Source organism: Gavialis gangeticus, unplaced genomic scaffold (genome assembly GCF_001723915.1).
Source record: "Gavialis gangeticus isolate Ggan-Ray unplaced genomic scaffold, GavGan_comp1, whole genome shotgun sequence".
Lineage (NCBI taxonomy): Eukaryota > Metazoa > Chordata > Crocodylia > Gavialidae > Gavialis > Gavialis gangeticus.
The window spans coordinates 39,507,945-39,531,580 of NW_017729030.1; positions in this window are offsets into that span (position 1 = coordinate 39,507,945).

The following is a 23,636-nucleotide window of genomic DNA, read 5'->3' on the forward strand; positions in this document are numbered from 1 at the left end:
GAGACCATTTTTAAAATTATTTATTTAATATACATTAGAATCATTCTGGGGAGGTGGGTAAAACAGCCAATGAAAAGCATTCAGGCCAGGTACAGAAGTTACACTAATTGACCTCTCAGATGCCCACTCCCCTCCTGTCAGAGCAAGAAACATTGCACAGTTTTTATTTAATAAACGCACTAAAAGTTTTGCAGCTGAAACATTTTAAACTGAAGCATGTCTCTTTCTTAAGCTGCATTCCCCCACATCCTGGAGTGTGCCCCTGGGGAAGGTTGGGAAAAGAGAGAGGAAGGGGGCATTGTCGAGCTGGCTGCATTGTGGGCAGTTGTGCCTGTGATGCAGGGCCAGAGGAACCCTTGACAGGAGACCCATGGCCAGGTGCCAGGATGTTGGCACTTGAAGCCCTCTGGCCCTACTTACCCAGGGAGGGCTCCTGGTCCATGTAGGTGAGAAGGCAGCCAGCCAGGGCATTGCAGATTTGGACAGCCTGCCACAGTGCGGGACCAGAGCCATACACATCAGTGCAGGGTGCTCACCCTCTTCCCCATGGTTGTGCCATGTATGATTAAGGTGCCAGGCCCAGATGATAGCTGAAGTTCTCTTTCCAGAGATCCAGATGCCCTCTATAGGGCATCATAAGCCAAGGCAGGAGGGGGTAGGCTGGGCCTCCAATGAAGATTGAGGAGGCAATGACAGCACCAATGATGAAATCAGGGGCAATGTGTAGATGAAACAAGGGGCAACGTGCAGCTCAGGAGCTCTGCAGGAAGCCCTGCAGACAGCCCAAGAAGGCAGGCTCCACCAAAGTAGAGTGGTGAGCCTGATTTATTCCCCCCCACCCCCAGCCTGCCTTCCTGCCTGAGCTGCACGGAGGCCCAGTGCTTTCCTCTGTGGCAGCAGTGCTCCCTGATCCAGGTGCTACCTGGGGGTGGGCACTGCCACCACAGAGGTAAGCACCAGCCCCTCTGCGCCCCCACAGCCCAGGGACTTCTGCACTTCAGTTTAGGGCCCCTGTTTCATCTACACATGTCCAGGAACTCTAGGAGGTTATGAGGAACAGAAATTTGCACAAGAGACAGTCATTGTCCTCATCAGCCACATGAAAGTTGGTTGCCCAGTCATGCCCCAGGTGCTTGGGTTCTGTTCATGAGCGTCTGCATGTGTGTGAGTGTGCCCAGATGCCTGGGTTCTTTGTGTATGTGTATGTGTATGTGGGGCACACACCCACACACTCACATGTATAGAACTCAGGCTTCTTGAACACACACACACACACACGCACACACACGAATCCAGGACACACACAGATGCCAATACAGAAGGGACATTTATAGACATGTTCCAAGAGGCGGGGGGCGGCATCACTTTAATTACTGAGCCATTCTAATTAAAAGCACTCAGGCATGACATACATCAGCATCCCCACTGAAAAATGATGGTGGGATACTTTGAACTAATGTTCATCAAGCAAGTTTTAGTTTAAAGTGCCCTGTCACCATTTTTCAGACCAGGGACATTGATACACATGATGCTGAGGCTGCTGGAGAATGTTAATTTCCAAGTTCCAGCAGACTCAATTAATTGAGTCTGCTCTGATGCACTGAATTTACAGCACTTCAAAGCAGCCTTGCTGGATGTCTATAGGAGCCCAAAGACACGCACACACACACAAAGGACCGAGGTGTCTGAAACATGCACATGCACACCCACATACAGGACCCAGGCATCCAACACACACACATGGTGGGCTCAGGATCCACTGGGTGGGGCATATGTGGGATGGCTGGATGATGGCTCGTGGCCATAATGAGCCACAGTTGCATCATGTCCAGGTGCATGGCTGTGACATCCCCGCCGGTCAATCAGGGATGGCTGAGACATTCAGCTCTCCACAAGAGTCTTTGGCAGCGTGGAGAGCCCAATAGGCTATGCTAGGAAGCACATGTGAGAGTCCCCACTACCTACTTCACTAGGACAGGCTCCAGCCTCCTCTTCCCCCTGCTCTCCTCTCCCCCCCCCCACCCGGGGCTAACATGTTCTGCTTCCTCCTCATCTAAATGGGGGTGCTTAGAGTAAAGCTTGAAAATTCGAATGCTTCTGCCACAGGGTTCTTGTTCTTGAATGCCTGTACTTAGCCTCAATGGCCAGCAACCAGAAGTATTTTATTGGATATGCTATTTTCAGGCACCATATATATGTTGGATTTTTTTGTTTTGATCCTCCACTCTTAGGAGGTGTGACCTGAGGTTGGATTGTATTGGGATAATAATAACCACCTGACTTTTGTTAAACTGGTTTTGATGTTTCTTCAGCATGTAGAATTTGTTAACTTTCATCTAGACAAATGAAGTGACATTATAACTAGTCATGTAATACTAATTCAAGCAATCAGCTCATTTCAGGGAGAAAAGACCTCCAAATGACTTGAACCTGAACTATGTAAGTTCTTCCATGTTTTCCTAATTTCCATAGCAATTGTCATAGAGGTCTTCAGGAAATTTTGGTGAAAATTTTACTACATTAAGTATTTCACATAAACTCCCACGATGTGAAATTTCCCACATTCACAGGGTGCCAAAATAGGCAAAAGAATTGTGTCAATTAATTGTAGGTTTGAAACGACTACCATGGTCCTCAGTTAAAAATTATTAGAGGGAATTTGGGTAGATCTTCAGATCACATTTAGCTTTAGCAAATTAGCTAAAGGCTTCTGTCAGTACTAGACCATTTAGAGTAGTACTTATCTTCTACCCGTCCATACACAGCCATGTATTTTGACAATACATAAATTTCATATGCCACAGATCATGTACTCTAAACCTCACTCTGGTCCCCAAAGGTGTCTCTTTCATCATCCTTTTCCTCACACAGCTTCTTACCAAACTATCCTCTCCCAACCCAATCAAACATTACACAAAATATCCACAGATATTTATATCCAAAATAAATAATCTGATAAAAGACCGGGCTCAGAAAAAGAGGTTGCTCTATGTATGGGAGCTGTTTGGTGTGCACCTGTGAAGGGCTCAACAACTCTCAATGTCACTTAAAGAATTCAAGCCTCATTAGCTTTCCATGTCACTTAAGTTGTCTTTCATAACAACCTATCATGGTGCCTTCTGAATCTCACACACATTTATTTTTCACTTGTGCTGGAAGTATACTTCTGTGAGATGGTCACTGCATTAAACATTAGTTGAAGATGTGACCAATCTTACTGAATTAAGGAATTTAGGTTAGATATTAAGTAAAACTTGAGAAGCACTGGACCTGGACTGGTTAAGTAACAGATCTGATCACCTAGCAGAATTTGCAGAATCTCTGTCACTGGATATTTTTAAGTGCAAGTTAAATGCCTTAGACAAAGATGATCTTACACTAAGCACAGAGCTTGACTAAATAATCTCTTAATAAATAATCTCTGTCTTGGTTTTCTAGAATTTTACAAATGTAGTTTGTGTGGCAAAAGGTTTACTGCCTCATTTATTGTAAAAGCCGGATCATATACTGCATTACTCAAGAGTGTAAGGGGCATAGGGAGGCAGAGAACTACACAATCAATGAGGAGGATGAAAATTGAATATTGAACAAAAATATTATTCAGCCTTGATGCTGAATAAGGCAGAGGTCCTGTGTTCTAAAAGTGTTTCAATACTAGTTAATAGTAATTGGAAACTGTGTCACAATATATCAGCATTAGGGGCAGAGTTATGTTTGTGTGGGTCGTAGTAAGTGTATCATTTTCAGACTTCTGAGTGTTTCACTTGGAAGCTTTAATGTTATTTAGTGGAATTAATTCATTTTATTATAACTTGAACCAGTACTCACTGTAATTAATTTGGATAAGTAAAAAAAATGTAAATATTACCCATATAAATTCAAGGAAGTTCATATTTCCTATATATTCATTATAACGTGGTTCAGTAGCAGAATCTTTTCACACGTTAATTCTACACCTGGTTAATACTACCAAAGTGAAACAAATTCCTTTTACTGGGTTAGAAAGTGAATTCAAAACAGAATGCAATTATAAAAATAAAAGTATGGTAGTTCTAATTTATTTCTATTTGTTCATTGTAAATAATTTCCCAATATATATAGCTACTGGACATGTACAAAATGAAATCTATCATTTTAAATATTTATTGTTTTAGCTGAGATTAGCTTTTGTGTCCAGTGCAATTTGAGATGAAGCACTCCAGAAATTATGTTTTCTTTAAAAATAATCACAAACCCATAATTACAGCTGTTGTATAACATCTAGGAACATGTAATTTCTGTTGCTGAGTATGTGGGAGAGAAAACATGAGGCAAAATGTAGTTACAAAACTGTATTTTTATAAAAAGTGTGTAAAGGACAAAAGAGCTTAAAACTGAGTGAACAAAACTTAATGAAATCTAGGATTTTCCTGTTAGTAGTGTCCTGTCATGGGTATGAAACAAATGTATTCAGAATGCATTCACAAATGCATTCAAGAATAAAAAAAATTAAGGATTAACTTTATTAATATCTATAAATAATTTGTAACAAATATTACAGGAAAAAGACATTAAAATAAATAACAATGTCTACAAAGTTGAGAAATAAGTAGACTCATACAAGAAAAATCTCATTTCAAATAACAGTCTAAGAGCAGTACTCTATCATTCATTCTCACATTCTTCCTTGCCTAAATTTGTTTTAACCCTTTTCATACCTAACCTATGCATCTAAGGCCTGATGCAAAGACAAATAAAACTGTGGCGCCCTTTCCATTCACTTCAGTGGACTTGGGCGGGATTTTTAATAGGCAGGATTATTGCTCTGGAAATCCCCATGATAAAACCTTTTTTATAACTGCCTACAATTTCACCAATTTTTAATGAGTTGGGCTGAAATTTTCTAAGCCATGCATCTACTTCCCTTGGAATATTTTTGGAAAATTTCAGACAATTATTACTGTGTATTATATTGTATTACTCTGGCTCTGTTAAAAATAAACTGGTAAACTTTTCTCTAAACCCATACTTTTGGAGCATGCATCTGAAATTACTCTTGAGGAATGGCCTTTAGTACAGAAATAATGCTTTAACCCAGGCTTGACGACCATTTTCTTTTCAAGTGAAGTTCCTATATCCTCCAGACTGTGTAGCTGTTGAGTAGACTGATGCAGAAGGACAACAGCTGATTAGGGTAAGCAGCATGTACAGCCATTCACTGTCCCAGAAGAGCCCCTCTGGGGAAAAAAAATAACCCTAGCTGTTCCAAGGTTATTTTTCTCTTGAAGCAGCCATGTTTTACTCTGGAAGAAGAGGCCCGAATAGCTGAATACTTGTGGTTTCTCCTGAAGGAGCAGCCACTTTCCCAGGAGAAATATAATTTCTATATGAGGCCAAGGAAACTGTCAGGGATGAAGACTGTGGTGGTCTTCAAGGATAAAGAGCTAGGACCATAAATCAGATGTTAGAAGATGAGACTGACAGTGGACAAGAAGGTGGAATACTAGAAGGAATGTTGGAGCAAGGAATGAGTGAGGGTGCGTAGGTTGAGAAGTGAAGCCTGCAACTAGCTAGCTAGTGAAAGTGACACTAGGAGGAGCCATCAGGAAGGTTAACGATGCTAGGAGAGAAAAAGTTTGGAGGTGATGCAAGAAAGGTCAAACTTGGAGAAAATCTGTTTTAGACACACATCTGTTTTGGGCCTGAAATGAAACTCAAGATTCCTGATCTGTTGTCAGAAATTATCTGCAAAACTCCATGACAAAATGCCTCAATCCCCTCTTCTGCAAGCCAACACTGAGGATAACAATGTGATACTATAATCATCTGTTCTGTTAAGTATCAGAGGTCTCTGGTGGATTTAAGGGTTACAGTCCTGTGCATATAGGTATCAACATGGTGCCACACAATTTGATTCCCTTTTCATCGCACTTTATTTTAAACATAGGGAATTACAATGCAAACAAATGAACAAGTGATTATTTATGTTGCAAAATCAAACACAACATTTATGAAATGCTAGAATTAAAACTACCTGTGCAAACTTCAGTCAGTCCCTTCATTATGCGTAGCCACTGGTGAGATTTATTTTAGCAATTCCATTGCAGCAAGAGAGCCTTTTGAAATTCCATGCAGCTAACAGCAGCAGTGTGGCACTCAAGGCTCAAGATAACCAGTAAAGAATTAGCAACAAACAATAATGCGCTCAATACCTACCTGCAGGTATAGGAACAGATGGGGTAACCTGAGTGAATTTGAAATATCTCTGAAAAAGAATTGGCTGCACAATGGATAATGTATGGAAATAGAGCTATATCATTAGATAAATGTGAATATTAGAAACACAGATCATAGAATACCTGTTGATCTGTACAGTCTATGTGCATACTGAAGACTTGGCCTGGGTCACAGAAATCAAACTGTAGCATACACCCAATATTGGAAAAAGATATAATTGGGGGATAACGGAAATAAGGAGAAGAAGAACTCTTCCCCTGCATATCCATTATACAACAACCTTTAATTACATGATTATATATCATTATCCCACAAAGTTGTGGACTCATTCAGTGAATGGAATGGACATATAGGGCATGTCCAGAGGAGCGCACATGTCTGGTTTGTAGTGACTCAAAGCATGTGGCGCATATGCAACCATTCCCCATGCTGCTAATTCGGAGCACTGTGCCAACATTTGACACTGGGAAATCCCATTGTAAAAAAAAATCTGCCAAAAAAAATGGCACCACCAGAAACACACTAGGAAGTCTCCATGCAGCTGGATCAGTGCTGATGCTGCCCTGGGAGGCCTCCCAAGCTCCAGGTAAGACTGATGGGTCCAGCACTTGTATTGTGTTGGCCCCAGCCTCCTCTACCCCACCTGGGACAATTTGGCACACGCCAGAGTGTGCATACAGGGGTGTGCCCTGCGGCACAAAGCAGCAGCATGAACACGTGGAACTGTTATTTGTGCCCTGAATGTGGGGACATGCCCATACAGTAGAAAGAAATGCTTTAATGATTGTTCATCATGTTAGGAGAAAGAAGTATTGGCAGGCCAAAATGTAATACATTTCATTAATGCCCATTATTCCTGTCATTTTAGTCAGAAAGGTTCTTTGCCATTTCTTAGGGTACATCATAGTTAAAGATAAAGATATTAACTAAAATGAGTACTTCATTATTAAAGAAAGAAGAATCAAATAAAAACAAAGAAAATAAAAAGGAAATAAAAAATACTGGTTATTTCAGCTAACCTTTTTTCGTATAACTTCCTATACAAGGCAGTTAGCAAAAATAATACATTGAGGGTTTCTCCACCTTGTTGGAGGCACTCTTTTTTTTATATAAATCAAGATCAATGTATTACATTATATAATATTTATGTTGTTTATATAATTTGATATAAAAATGTATCACATACTTTATTATAATGATATTATATAATTATTATTTTATAATAGCATTATTATTCCATTATATTCCATTATATTATATTATATTATATTGTAAATAGTTTAGTGCATCATAGAAAAGAAACCGTTTATACATGGACAAAGGATTTCAGTGACTTCTCTTGGTTTATCATGAGTAAGATAAATATTTTATTAATGGGCAAAGGTAAAGGGTATTAATTCCTATAAAATCAAAGAAAGTACTTAAATTAATTGACTTAAAAAAGAAATTAATCCAATTTTTCACTTTATTTGCAAAGCTCATTTTGTTTAGGAATACTGGCTCTAAAGCATTTTGGTGTTTGACAGGAAAATGTACTGCCTTAAATTATAGGAGAGTTTTAATATCCCATGAAAATCATTATAAGAAATAATTATGCTCTCATTGCTGTTTGCTTACTTAAAAGAGATGAGATGAAAAGGCTGAGAAGAGATGAGACTTTCAAGTAAGGAGCTCTATGGATACTGAAGAAAAGTGTGTGTGTTGCTTCCTTGAATCAGAAAGATAGGACATTTCAATTTGGCTCGAGGTAATGCTGTGCAGAGATACCCCAAGTTGGCTCTACATATAATAGCTCAGGAACGAGGAACAGTTTAACTACTACCGCAGCACTTCATGTAGGTTAATGTGCCCTACTTCCCAGGGTAGCACCATAGTACTACTCCTTTCACTATGTTACTTTTTAGTTGTGTAAGTACCCACTCATTAAATTAAGCACAGGGTACCTCTACATGGCATTGCCACATAGTATGTGGATACACTCCTATGTTCTTCCACTTTTATAGTCCAATCAGCTAGACAAAATGTGTTTGTTTGTTTTAAATATTACTTTTTAACACTCGGGTTTAAATTATTTTCATAAATTTTATGACAAACATAATTTATAATACCCCCAACTTTCAAAAAAGGTCTTGGATGATTTTATGAAAAAATAAATTCTCTTGATTCTTCTTATCTCTAATATTATTTAGTGAGAGCCTATGGAAATAGTTATGAAAAAGCATGTAGACTGAAGGAAGTTAAATAAGCTTTAATCATGATTATTTTTACTTGGCAAAGTTGAATTTAAATGTAATGCTTTAACACAAAAAAGGGAAGAATTCTCTTTCACACGGTGGATGACCAAAGTACAGATTGTGACCACCTCAGTTACCCAACTAAACTATGGGTACCGTTCTAATAATAAATCAAATAATAAAGTTCTAACTAATAAAATCATGTTTATACTTTAATTGGGCAAGTCAGAGTTGGTGGCAAGTTGCACTTAGACTGTCTACTATGTGAAACAGAATTCTGTGCAAAGCGTAGGCATTTTACTGATGTCCTTGTTCCCTTGGAGTCAATGTCAAAATTTCCCTTTTTTTTTAAATTGGGCCCTGATGTCACTCTGTTGCCTGTTTAAAAAAAAAGGAAGTATTAATGGAATTTGCTCTTTAACTTCACTTTACTGGCCAACCCAACAGACATGTATTTTGTTAATGGTTGATCAAACTTGTTAGCAGTGAATCAACTATAGAATAAATCATTCATTTATCAGGCAGCTACAGATGGCTGTTTTCAAGTTTTTGCATGAATATTAAATAGTAATACAAGATAAGTTTCTAAACAAATAGACAGTGGAAAAAAAGACCTCCTTGGTACTGGTTGATATGCCAAATAAAAATAATAGTAATAACAGAACATCTTCTCTAATGCAGTTATGGAGAACTAATGATGTGCATTGAAATTTATGAAAGTACCTTCAAGTGGTGCTTAGAACTTCTTTTTATCAAAGATGCTGGTCAATACTTTATAGCTTCTCTGAGCTTATGAATTCTGATCAAACTATGGAATATAAAAGATTAAACTCCTCTGCTAATTACATGCCTGAAGGCACATTAACAATGCAAGTGTCAATGCTCTGTTAAAAATTCATTTTGCATTTTTAACACAGTACTGATAGCAGAGCTTTGAATGCGACAAAGTGGAAAGAGTTATATTTGTTTCAGTAGCTTCTTTAAGAAGAAAGTGTAAAAGTCATGGAACCTCAAAAGCAGAGAACCTCATTATTGCATGCTGTGAAAAGGGGATAATATTAGCATCCCTGTGCAGGTAAAGTGGCAATCCTACATGTTTAGCAATCTGAGGGGATAAAAAGATAATGTAACACATTTATAAAGGTACATTAAATATTTGATTGAAAAATATGAATTTCAAAATAGGGAATTTAAAAAGCTTAATTTTGCTTTCGTGGCATAGAGTTCAAGCTATTTTCTGATTTATTTGCAGTTTCTTTCATGCCTTTAAAATCCCTTGCCTATTGCTAAAATACACCTGTTTTCTGCCTTCTTTCTAAAACAGAAAGTCAGTTCTTTACTCTCTCTTTCTTCTTGTGGGAAAATATGAAATAAGGAAATTTCAAAGATTCACTGAAAAGATTTAGGGTGTAATTAGCTTTGATACAACTTGGATTTCTAAAGGTCAGACATGTTTTAAAGATTCTTTTTTGCTTTTTCTTCTTACTTATCTCTTGTTTCTCATGCCTATAGCCATGTCATCCTGTGCTTGTGATTTCATTAGCTTTCACAAGATGTGTAGGGTCATCAACAGAATAAGAACTTCAGCTCTTGCAAGAAGTGGTGCTGATGTTTTAATATGTGGCACTCCTCCCTATGAATCATCATAAAACCAGTGGCCCACAGTTATGATTAAGGATAAGGCCATGGTAAAGGTTGATGCGATGCTTCATGGATCAAAAATAACACTCAGACCCTGACAAGTTGTGGTCAGAATGACAGGGAACGTTCACAAATGATGCTGATAATTAGACAAAATGTCAGAGTAACATCCTGGCTTAGAAATTTCTAACAACTTATATTTTCTTGCTGTTGATTGAATCATATATTTTTTATCATTTCCTCTCTTTGTAATATTGTTCTGTACGACTGATGTTAAAAAGCTTACCATGTGCCTTTTCATTCCAGTTGGAAATAATCACTCATTGAAAAGGGGTTTTTTTGAGCTGTAGTAAGCTATACTAATACAATTCCATTGTGGATCATTTATAGTTTTGATGCGTTTGGTATTTAACAAATAACAGCTGCAGCTGTTCCTTGTTAATTATATGCAACATTGGATATAAGAAAATAAGAATTCTCCCATCCTTCTCTTTCCTATATAATTACAATTCCTTTGTGGCCTTTTTTTCCACCTTATGTGGGGATCCCTATCAAGATCCCTTTCATGACAACTAGATGGTGTGCTGGCACTCCTAGGAAGTATTCTTTCCAGTATAACCTGTCAGTTCCTGGTCCCCTGGAGGCCCTCACCAGGTCAGAAGATCTTGTTCTGCCTTGTCGAATCTCATATAACAGTCTTGCAATACAGCAACAGGGTCTCCTTTAGTCCACAGAATTAAGAGATCATATTTTTTTGCTTTGGCAGAATTGAATAAAAAAATTTAAAAAATGCAATTATAAATGTATAGCTCAGTCCCTCTACTAATGCAAGACCATTACATGAGGTTATTCCATCCTTATGAATTTTTTGGAGGAGTTCAAAGTTCTGAAACAGCTTCCTCAGATTTTCTTAATGTCATTAGTTAGAGCTTGCGTCCTTTGACTTCCACTGAGCAGCAGTCTCCAGATTCCCCATATTTTACTAGCAAACTTCACTATCGCTCTTTCATCTAGCTGGATTGCCTTGAAGGGTTTTTTTTTTTTGGTTTGTTTCTTAGTTTTAGGTTAGACATTAGTACAGATTTCCTAGTGATGTCTCTTGATAGGGAACCATGTGGCCTGTAAAGGCATCCATTTAAGAGAGTAAAAATCAAGTATAGTAAAGGAAGTGTCAACACGTATTACAGACAAGATTTCAACAGCTTCATTATTTTTCCCTGTGAATACTCAAGCCAAAAGCGCAGCGATACTATAAAATAGCTAACAATTACCTGCACTTATGTCAAATCCTTGGTGATATTTGACCCAGCTGCCTCAGTGGTTGAACCCAGCAATAGCTGACAATTAAGAAAGCAACAATTAGTATCCTTTGGTCTTATGAGGCAAAGGAAATCAGTTTGAATCCTTTACAGTTTCTTCCATTATTTGTGATTGAAGAAGGGAGCAAGGAAAGCCAGAGGAAGAAAAATGGCAAATGTTTTCTTATTTAAGAGTTATGTACTAACGCTTCCCTCAAGGGAATCACCAGCTCCACCAGCTTTGTCAAGCACTGACACAGAGGCAAAGTGCACCTCAACATGTCTAATCAGCCTGCAGCCTAGCAAACTGAGAAAATCACTTTACACCTATCCTCCACAAATCCCCTCAGATGTGACAGAGCAAGTGGGGGCACACAGAGAAACCACAGCAGCAGAAAGCAGTAAAAGTGTTTCAGAAAACAAAGATGGCATTTTTTTAATTAATCTCCCCCCCCCACTACCCTTTCCCCTTACCAGTTTAATATGAGTTTATATGCAAGTGTCTCTCAGCATTGCAACAACAAAGACAGGCGAGCAGGCAGGAACATAATGTGTTGCATACAAGTTATGAAACAGAGTAAAATACAATATTATAACCTTTTTACAGCTTGTAATAAGAAAAGCTAATATTTGAGTACCCACATTCTCACATTAGAGTATGAATAACTTTCATAAATTTAGAAATACAGTAAATCATCTCTGGGTGAGTTGTTATGTCCTTGGTCTGAAAAGATTATTTGATTGTTCCTGGTTCCAATCCCACCACAGTGTACCTATCAATTATAACATAAATAACAATAGTGATGACCCAAGCTGTTTTTAGGGCTGGTTTTAAGCCAGAAGGTATATCCCTGAGTCACAGTTTCTGCTGTAAAAAATGATAACCAAATGTGTTATTCTGAAACATGCTCAGATTTCTTGTCATATAGTGGTGAAACATTTATTATTAAGATTTCCATTTCCTTGTTTGTATAGGCTGTGTCATTAAGATCTGTCTCTCTCTTGAATCCAGAGGCTTCAACCTCACACATCTGGAGGCAAAAAAGACAGTGTCTTCAATAGTTTATGATCAGCCCCCTAGAAATGGAATATGTATTTATTTTCTTGGGCTATTCAACTTTTGTTTTACTAAAATAATGTGAAGAAAGAGAAACAGCTTGCACTACATATCTATTATATTGACCTGATCTAGTGCATTTGTACAGGGATTACCAATTGTAATAATTTCCCACATGCCAGATAAGATGTGATGGAACAAGAAGTACTTATGACTAAACTTAATACAATACAACATGCTATACAGCATCTTCAAAAAGCATCAAAAAAGATACTTACCCTCCTCTACTTCATGTCATGTAAGCCAATCTTTTTTCTCCTTCTACCCCATGTAATTTTTTTTTTCCTACTGTACCACCATCCTTTTCTAGGAGTCCCAACAGCTGACTTGCCTGTGACCTTCATTCGCTCAGGCAACCTCAATACCTGTGTGCCTACTTGCCAGTAACAAAATGGAAGAGGAGAAGTCTCCTGCCTTTTAGGCCCAGTAGCATAGGGTTTATGGCACACACCTAGGAAGTGGGAAATCCTTTTAATTCCCTTCCTCCTCCCCAGGTTTTTGCTCAGCTACAGTTTCAGGGCTTAGAGCGCTTACCTAGGTGAGTGCATGGCACTATGAACCTGCCTAGCCAAAGCACAGCCCTACTGAGCATGTTTGTAGTTGTATGGATACTTGCACATTCACACTGTATTCCCTATCAATACAGACTGAAGAATGATTAACTAAGATGCAGTACTGAAGAGAAGAACCTGCAGTCCTGGAGTAGAGTCTGCTAAGTAGTAGGGCTGTGCAAAGCTTTGGGTGTTGATTCAATTTGGAGGAGCTTCAGCCCGATTCGGTGGCTGAATCTCGAAATCCAAATCAAATCAGGAGACCAATAAAAAGGTCAGAATTGATTCAAAGCTCTCTGAATATATTCAGAAAAGATTTGAAGAGCTTTGGAGATTCGGGCAGTCCCCACTCGCTACCACAGGGAGCTGGACCTGGATGCTGTGCCAGTAAGTAGCGGGTTGGGGGAGGGGGGACTGGAGAAGGGAGGAGACCAGGGGGAGACCCCCACCAGGCACCATCCCCTGCCTTCTTCCCCAGGCCCCCTGAGCACCCCCCACCATGGCTGCTCTGCCCAGCCCCAGCTCCTGGTTCTTTAAAAAAAAAAAAGCCCCACACTCACCAGCTCCTGCCAGGTTGTAGGGGAATAAGCCCCAGTGCCCCATGCTGCATGGGGGGGCTCCCCATCCCCCGCCCGCTCTCCCAGCCACACCCTCATGGCTGCTCCACCCAGCCCCGGCTCCCAGTTCTTTAAAAAAAAAAAGCCCCACACTCCCTGGCTGCTGCAGCAGCTGTTAAGATTTCTGGGGGCTCATGGCAGAGCCCCCCATGTAGCATGGGGCAGTGGAAGGCAGCAGCCAGTGAATCCAGGGCAGCAGCCAAATTGATTCAGGACAGTGATTTAAATCACCAAATTGAATCACAGTCCCCCGAATCAGCCGAATCCAAATCCGAAGCAAATACTAGCCACTTTGCACAGGCCTACTGAGTAGACCATAGCTGAATATAAGCAATAGTGTGCTCTTGCTGCAAAAGAAGCCAACAGTATAGTTGGTTGTATTAACATGTGTATCACACTGCAAATCACAGGAAGTGATTCTTCCACTTTATTCAGCACCACTGATGGCTTACCTGGAGTACTGTGTTTAGTTTAGGGCCACATACTTCAAGAAGGATGTGGACAGATTAGAAAGTGTTCTGTGGAAGACAAAAAAAATGATTAGAGACCTGGGAAACAAGACTTATGAGGAAAGGCTGAAAGAAATAGGGTTATTTAGTCTGGGCAATAGAAAACTGAGGGGGATGGGATTTGAAAACAGTCTTCATATAACTGAAATATGATTGTAGAGATGGTACAGACTTTTTTTTGTGGTGGTTGTAAGAGACAAGGCTAGGAGTAACAGCCATGCTACAGCACGGGATATTTAGACCGGAGATTAGGAGGAACTTTCTGATTAGAACAGTGGTCAAGCATTGAAATGAGCTACCTAGAGAAATTGTAGAATATCCTTGGAAATGTTCAAGAGCCAGTTGGACAGGTATTTGACTGGGATGGTTTAGTTGGAGATGATCCTGTCCAGAGCAGGGGCCTAATTTGAAAGTTATACAATATTCAGTTACATTACTTGTAATTTCTCATTTCTCAATCAAGAAGTGTGGCTGCGACATAAGAAGGGGTGTTCTTATGGCATTTTCAGAAATGTCTGCAAGCAGAATGCTGGAAATATCACTGAGCATTTTGTTTTCATAAAAATTAAAAGACATTAAAATTAATGTAACATGTATAGGATTTGGATAAGGATCCAAACATTATTATGTCAATCCATAACCTGTGTGTCTATTCACTCTGTTTTCGCTCAGTCTTTCTTGGGTTTACTTTACACAAATTCCTTATTACAGTTATTGAAAAGCTTTGTCTCTTTTTGCACAAACATCATGCATGGGATATAAAATGTGCTAACAATAACAACCCCATCAAGGTTCATTTGGGATAATAAATATGCAACTAAAAACCAATGAAAAAGTCCCCATCGTAGTTTTGATAAGTCTCCAAGCACAAGTTCACCATACAGATTTCTGTGGATATCAAGAATGTCTTGGGCAGGTTATTATGAAGATAACTGAAGTATACTATACACCTGTGTGAACTGCTGTGCTGATACATTTTTTGCCAATTTGCATACTGTTAATGTTTTAGTTTCAGAACAAAAAGTCTTCTTTATTATAAATGATAGCAATATTCTGCTGACTGCAAAAATAAAGAAGACTATGATTGAACACAGTAATTGGCATTTCCTCCTACTGGTCTTTTATTTTAAGATTGCTTATGTATATACAGTTTAGTGTCTTGGCAAAGTGGCAACATGAGAGTAAAGCAAAATCTGCTTATTGAAATTAAGGTGGCTATATCTTGCCAAGACCCTAACTGAACCAAAGTTTGTTTGCTTTTCTTCATCTCTGCATTAGCAATCAATACAAGCAGTAGTAATAACAGAATCATATTCATTATTTTGTCCAGTCCCTTCCAATGCAGGAATACTTTTATTCTTTTCTTATGTTATTTTTATACCAGTCTGAAACTAGGGATTAAAGCTGACGTTTACTCCTCTATACTCCAGGTAAGTATAAAGAGGAACAGAACCCATCTTTTTGAGTGCTGTTTTGTGTATTTGAGTTCCGTACGACTCATTTCCTTTAGTTTATCCACCCACAGACATTAGTGGGAATGGTACAAAACAGTTACATATTTAGTGACAAGGTACTCACTTAATTATCCAAAAATAAACTAGCAGATTTAAACCCTCTCAAAGTAGTTTTTCCATAATAAATCTCTAATTATATGTTCCAGCCTAGCACATTTAGAATAGGTCACAGCAATGATGGACGCTAATCTTAGCCCCTATACCAAACTGCCATAACAAAATGGCGATAAAATCCTTGAAATCCCTTGCTAATATAAAAGGTTGAGCTTACAAACAAGACATAGATGTTGCTGTACAAGGCACCCCTACCATGCCATCTGTATTTTATAGTACTTTTGCTTTTGGTTCCATGGTCACATTTACAAAGGAACCTGTAGTGAATCCCTGCCAAAACTGAAAAACAATACAATCAACATTCTCTTCAATTCGCCCATACCAGACCTGTATTCAGCTGTGAAAAAGGCAAAATATATGCACAGTAGCAGCCAATTCAGCTGTGATATTAGAATCCTATCTGCATCAATATACAAGTTCTAGCCAAAATGTAACACCCTGCATAGTACTTGGGACTAAGGAAAAAAAAGGTTCAGGAAGGAAGGTAAACTAGGCAGTTATTCTGTGTATATGTGACTATGAACAAATGTAGTTTCAACATTTCTATGAATAGTTCCTTTAAGATAGCCAAAGTTTAGCTTTACAGGCATTGAGTCCTTTCATTTTCTACCCAGGAAAATAAGTAGAGAGCAGACATGAGCACCCAGTGGGTAAGTCTGAAGAGCAACAGAAGAGCAAACGTATTAATTAATTTCTTAGGTTAAGAATGCTGAAAGTATCCATTTTGTCCAAGGAGAGACTTTTGTTGCCTTTCTCAAGGGGGAGAGAGCCAGTGGTCTACACATTGCAAAGAAAAACAGGAGAAAATATTCCCTAACTCCCACTGAGTTCTCCCTATTCCACAATGGCAAGGGAGGTGTCTCGATAGCTGTTTCCAGCCAGGAACAAAGGTATAACTCCCTTGTGCTAGTTCATTTAATGCATTGTCCACTTCCTTTAGTTGACAGTTTGGTATATTTCCAAAGCTATTTCATCACCTATCATAAGTGGGTTGAACTATTCAATTTGAATAAAACACTTTTTTGTGTGTGAATCATTCATTTCCGCAGATACTTGTTAATACTTGCTAAATAGTTTGCAAATAAACTGTAGACCACAGATTGGACATGCAGCTTTTCCATTAACTATGAATTATTTGTATTGTATGATGCACACACCTAATATAGAGCTGTTTCTGCTTCCTGATTGGATGAAAAACATTAGGCCAAAAAATTAATAGTAAATAACAGACAATGCCCAATCCATGCAAACATTAAGTTCAATCATGGTAAAATTCACATTTTCAGGAAATGTGAACTGTTCCTGGTGGCATCCATCCAAATGCACGAAACGGGACCTATAAATGCAAAATAATTTTATAGTGTTTATTATTTTATTATTAAAAATATCAAGTGAACAGTGATTGATTATTAAAAGTCTGTACCTATAGGTGACATTAACAAGATTATAGATATATATTCTAATGATACGGGTGCACGGTTTCCAGCTTCAAAGACAAATGTGAGATAGACTCTTGAAAGGTTATTTGCATATTTGGGGGACAGATGACATTGGAGGCAGAGTTGACTTTTCTGCCCTAACATGAAACTGACTTACCTCATATTTGTGCCATGTCAGGAAAGGTTCCACAAAACGTACCTGTCTTAGAAAACTAAAGTAAAATCTTTGATTGGATTCTTTGAAAGCCCTGTATTATAGTACACTGTTCTTCTTTAGAAAATCCATAAAGAACAATAAAAATCTTCAGATTACTTCATGAGAAGTTACAGTACAGCTCTGCTGAACTGCTACCGGAAAGCTTTTCATCCAGCTAGCAAATCAAATTACATTTTCTACAACAAAAAGCCAAACCACTGGGGATTTCTTTATGAAAAGTCACAAACTTCTCTTAAATGCAGTGTTCACCTTTACAATCTAATTTAAATAGCGAGGGAGAGAAATTATCAAAGCATGTGCCTCTCCTTATTTTGTCATAAACCTAGTGTTCACACTAATGCAGTTTAGACTGTTTAACACTATAGAGTGAAATTGTTTACTAATACTATGAAGTTAACAGCAAGCAGAACCCTTGACTCCTGCAAACTTTTGCTCGTCTATTCTTGGCTCATTATATTTCTTTGGTGACTGCTTGTCTAGCAGGAGCATGACATGACATTTTAACATGCAAAGAGCCTGCTTCAAGCATTTTAATTGGTTTAAAACTGTTGGTAGCATCTTTTACTGTATTAATTTATTGCTTCAGTTTTAGTCAACTGAAACCTTTGCCAGATGGCAATACAGCCACTGAATACAGAAGAGGAAAGAGAAAATATTTATATGATGCAAATGTTTGCTCATTCATTAAGTATTCATGAATTGGTTTTCAGTTGATTTTCTTTCAGCAGCTGTAGTGGCAGAGAAGCCCAGAGATTCAGATTTACCTCTCAGGATACCATAATTATTAATAATCTAACTCTCTATTGACTATGTTAAAAATGATAAGTAAGCTACTTTGAAAGTATAGTACTGTATTCTTCCTTCCCACAGAAAACCCCAAGAGGGGGGAAAAGTGATTCATAAACTTTCAGGAGAGTTTCTGCTACACTTCTCCGCACAAAAGAAGGAAGGATTTGCAGCGACATAAAAGAACTAGAGTAGTTTTTATCCTGTGTAAATCAGGTCCCTCTGCATGATAGTCAGAATTCCTTCTTCACTTGCATCATAGCTCATTACTAATTAATGCTGCCATGTCTTTCACTCCTATTGTGAGCCAAGGCCCTTGTGGCTACCTTCTGCTAGCTCAGTGGCCAACACTAAGCCGAACTGCACCAGGACTGTAGAGTAACCACTGGGAGCCATGGTGAGAGATCTGCATCATTCACCATCTAAGACATCAGCTCAGCATGGCTTAGGACACAGCCTCTTAAAAGTACAATTCCCTACAACAAAAATAATAACAATTAATAATCAGCATTACCTTGATACAGGATTTCACTTTTATGTAATGTATTAACAAAATTAATTAGCCATATTAAATTAGTCTCTAATGTGTGGATTCCATGAGATCTCAGTAACATTGTACTCAGGTTAGTTCATTAGTTCTGATTGTAACATGTCCTCTGGCTAAGCTATCTTAGCCTTCTTTAGTTTTGTCTGAGACCTTCTATGCAAATCAGGCAACTCAGAATTCCTTAACTCTGGCCTTTCTGGACTTTGCAGAGATTTCTCATATTTCTTTGTAGTATGAATTTGTCTTGGGTAACAACTTTATATAAGCACAGAGCTCTCATGACACCATTGCTGGGTGTAAACTTCTTTTCCCATTATCAATTCACACAACATAATTCTTACGAACTGGTGGAAGTTCTTGGGATCCCAAATCATATTGAGTTTTGTTTTGGTTCCCCCCCCCCAATCTGTCACCTAATATAATTTCAAGAGCCCTGTATCTTTGATATCAATTTCTAACAGTATAGTCATTCCTGTTTTCAATTCTGAACAAAACGTGAACTGACACTTCAGTGGTATCAATCTGTGAATATATAGCATTACTAAAAATTGATTAGATTTAGATTCCATTGTACTTTTTTGGTAGATATTTGGCACCATTTTCTACAAACCCAGTGGTATTAGAACAATGAGGAGTAATGATTACATAGCTGCAAATTATTTCTACTCATGCCCTCTGAACCATGACCTATTGCGAGCTATTACTTATGTCAGTTATACAATCTCCAATAAAAACAGATTTGATGTGTGTGATTACTTGTCTAACTGTAGTATTTTTCAGCAAAGCTATGTCAGGGATGTGAGAAAAAAAAGTCTAGCACAAAAATATACTCTTTCCAGGCAAAATAAAAATAAAAATTCCTCTATATATAGTGACAAGCTATAGCAGCTTCACTAATGTCACTATTTTTTTTTATAAGCAATAACATCTCTGGCTCATCTCTTAGATGTTTCAGCACCTAACTGACCTTCATACATCTTTTGAAAGATTTTTTTCCAATAACAATTTAGTGATAATTTGTGCATCTAAACAAAATCTCATTTAGTCTTGGAAAGGTCCTGCTGAAATTGGTAAGAGTGACTCAGAGTATGGTATCTTAGCCACTCAGACTAGTCATCATAATTATTTTCTGCAAAGGTTTTTCTTCCACAGTGGATCTGTTAGTACCTTGTTACACACTGCAATTTGAGCTGCTCAAATGTTGATTGCTGTTAGTGCTAACAGTTTGAAGCAGTCACACCTTCAGGCTAAAAAACTTTCTCTGACTGTCCCCCACTTGCACAGCTGTGACTTGCCACTAGAGGGATGATGAGCAAGGGCTGACTAGGAGTTACAGTTGTGAGTTGCCACTACAGGGCTGGTGAGCTAGGACAGGCTTCTATTCCTGCTGTAGGTGGGGGGTGCATGAGAGATGGATCATGGGGGGTAAGGGGGAATATAAAGCTGGCAGGCAGAGTTAATGGGATGGGGGTAGGTAATGAAATGTGGAAAGGAAAGGTGGAAAGGAAAAGGGAATGAGGGAACAGGGGTGAAATGAAGGCAAGCCAGCACTGAAGGATAAAATAAAAAGAAGTAAAAAAAACCCTAAGAATTTAAAAAAAAATAGAGAGAGAGTAAATTAAAGAAGGTCTCATGTTTAAAAAAAAAAAAGGGGATTTGGGGTTAGGCTGTGGTGAAGCAGGGTGTGCTGGTCATGCTTCCCAAGGTAACTGGGATGTGGAAGTGATGAGGAAAGGCACTTTTGGGGAAACTACTGCCCCTGGTGTGAGAAGGAAGTCCCTGCTCATGGAGACCCATTCCTCCGTCCCCCACAGATCACACCCTTGGACCCATCCATATCTTGTGACCTGACTAGTTGGCACGCCCTCTACAGGCTTTTTGCACAGAGTTTAACCCCTGGATGTGCAAAGATCACACCTCCAGGGTGGGGAGAGAGACTTGGCTTGTTGCCAGAACTGCCCCATGGGCAGTAGAGTTCAGGGGGTAGAAATTTTGTCCACACCAAACAGGAAAGTGGGACAGGGGACACTGGATCCTGGGTGCTAGAAGACTGCTACTTGGGTAGCTCATCTGTGGGAAGTGGCCACACATTAACGGAACACAAGCTGAGTAACACAGATCAGAGAGAAACTTGCCCTTTTAGTGGCATAATTTAACCAATCTGAAGTGAGCTTAAAACTAGTATCAGATGTTAATGGGTGGAGCTGCTTAAATACACATGCAGTAAGCCTGCTCCAACACGCTGGAATTACAATGGATCGGAGCAGGCCTGATTAATTAAGTCTCCTGGCATGTGGTAATTACCGTGCTCCAGCAGATTCCAGTCTCATGTTTAGAGTTCTTGTGCTGAAAGCACCAGATGAGTTTTAGTTAAAGTGCCCACATTGCCATTTTTCAGCACGGGGAGGCTGATACACAAGACACTTGAGGAGCTTTAATTAAAGCATATCTTGTAGCCACTCTAATTAAAATGCCCCCCCTCCCCACTCCCCAAGCATGTGTATAAAATGCCCTTGGTGTTTATTAGGGCTTGGGACATGTAAGCCACTCTTTCATTTTGATGATACCTTTTGTATGAGGACTACAGTGTACTAAGATCACATTGTAACATGTGCTATACAAACGCAGAACAAAAGCCTTCCATAGTAATCTAAGCATAAGACAGGAGAAAAGAAATTAAAACAAAAGAACATAAAGAAATAATGAAAGTATTAGCCATGCTAATATACAGTAGTCATTACACATTAGCAGCTTAACTATTGTTAAGATATCTGTATTCAGCATGGCAAAAGAGAATTTTAAGGAGGGATTTGGAGGAAGATTATGAACTAGCAGATGTTTTCAAAGAACTCCTCCCAGGGTAGGATTAGTTTACTTACCTGAGTTTTACCTATTTATTTTCTATTGCCTGTGGCTTTTCTTTTAATGCTGATATTACATCAGTCATTATAAACACTTATTAGGTACCACTGACCAAGTTAAACATAATAAGTGTTCCATTTGATTTCAAGCTTATCGACCATTCATTTTCAGGATTTTTTTTTTCTTTTAAACTGTCCCAAGGAAGCATTCTGCTGAGAGGACAGTGCTGCTACTATCTTTTCTCCATAGGGTTTACACACATTTCTGACATTTCCAAATTCTTACAAAGAGCTGTAATCTATTGCAGATTCTTGTATATTTTCCAAATCCTGGACTTTGTATTCAATTTTGTTGTTTATCACAGCATGTGCAGCTTCACATGCTGTTTTTTGTGAACTCTATGTGCTCTGCATGCCTCAATCTTTCACTTCTTTATTGTAGTGCTTTCTTTTATCATGTTCATTGTATAAAAGCCCTGTTCTCTGTTACTTCCATTGTGAACAGTATGACTTTTTCTGCTTATGAAAACCTGCTTTTGTCAAGGGTTACTTCAGCACCTTTCAGTAGCTTCCTGAGATTACCTCTTTCTTCTCCTGGTCGCCCTGCCCTGACCTAATCTTGTTTTTTTTTCAAGGAGTCAGATTTCTAAAACCACATGATTGGCCTTTCAGAACCAAATCAACCACAAAAACTCACCAACAGTCGTATAGAGATATTCACTTTCTACTGAGAGAGTTGCTGCTTTCCCAGTAGAAACCACAAGTGTACAGACAATCAGTATTTTTCTCCCTGAGCAAAAATGGCCACTCTAAAAGAAAAATAACCCAAGAACAACCAGGTTAAATGCCTCCCAGAAGAGTTTCTGGGAGAGTGAACCTTTTTTACCTTCTGAAAGAAGCTGCAGCACAGTTCTTTGACATCCCAGTGTGCTTCATTTCCATGGGTCCAAGGAGATGGTGTATCATTTGGGCTGGACTCTACTGCTCCCGCTGAGCAGAAAACTCCTTCACAATTCCCCACACTTTGTTGCAGGGACACCATTTCTCATATTTCCCACGTTTCTTTTTTGTGAGCAGTGCATCACCCTTCAAAGACTTCTCTAACACAGGTTTTATGATTAGCTTCCTCCACTTTGAATTAACTGAAAACACTGAAACAAGTGCTTTACAATGAACTATGTCCAGAAATAAAGCTACCTTCTGAATACCTTCCATTCTGAGGACACCCATTGCTTACAGATAGAGGGTGAAGTGCTTTATAGTTGTCCTTGATGTCTCTGGAGAATTTCAAATCTTGCAGGTATTTTAACCACTCCATTATTCTACTCAGAGCATTTTATTCATTCATTTTATTCCTCTTACCATGTAATATTGAGAAATCACTAAAAGCCAAGAAGTCTGATCAAAGTCTGCCTCATTCAGCTTCTAACTAATTAGTGTTGCACGGCATGAGCCTCCACATAATACAACAACCAGTTCCAACTAGCTCAGGCCTGCACTTGCAAAAGTGTAGCTTGGCACCCCTAGTTCTTCTCCCATCCCCAACACCCAGAATAAAAGCTACTTATTAAAAAAGTGATTTATAAAAATGCTGAAGTTATAGATACTATTCAACCTATTGATTTCTTAACGTATCCCCCAGGCTTCCTCCTCCAATACTCCATGTTTCTTCATCCACTTTTCAAGCTGGTTATTACATTTCTTCATTTAACAATGGTTTTTGCTAGTGTGTGTCACATGTTGAAACACTTTCTAAAGTACAGTGCCAGAAGTAACCAATACTTGGTTCACCATATTGACATTGATACCATTATAGCTCTATAAACCTCATAGTCCTTCATGTCCTTGAAATAAACTCATTGTTCATCTTTTCACTCTTGCTAGGGGACTTCCGCCCTACTGCTACTTTAGTCTTAGTGGGCATGTCCACATGTGCATTCAAATGTGCCTAAATTTAATGCACATTATCTTAATG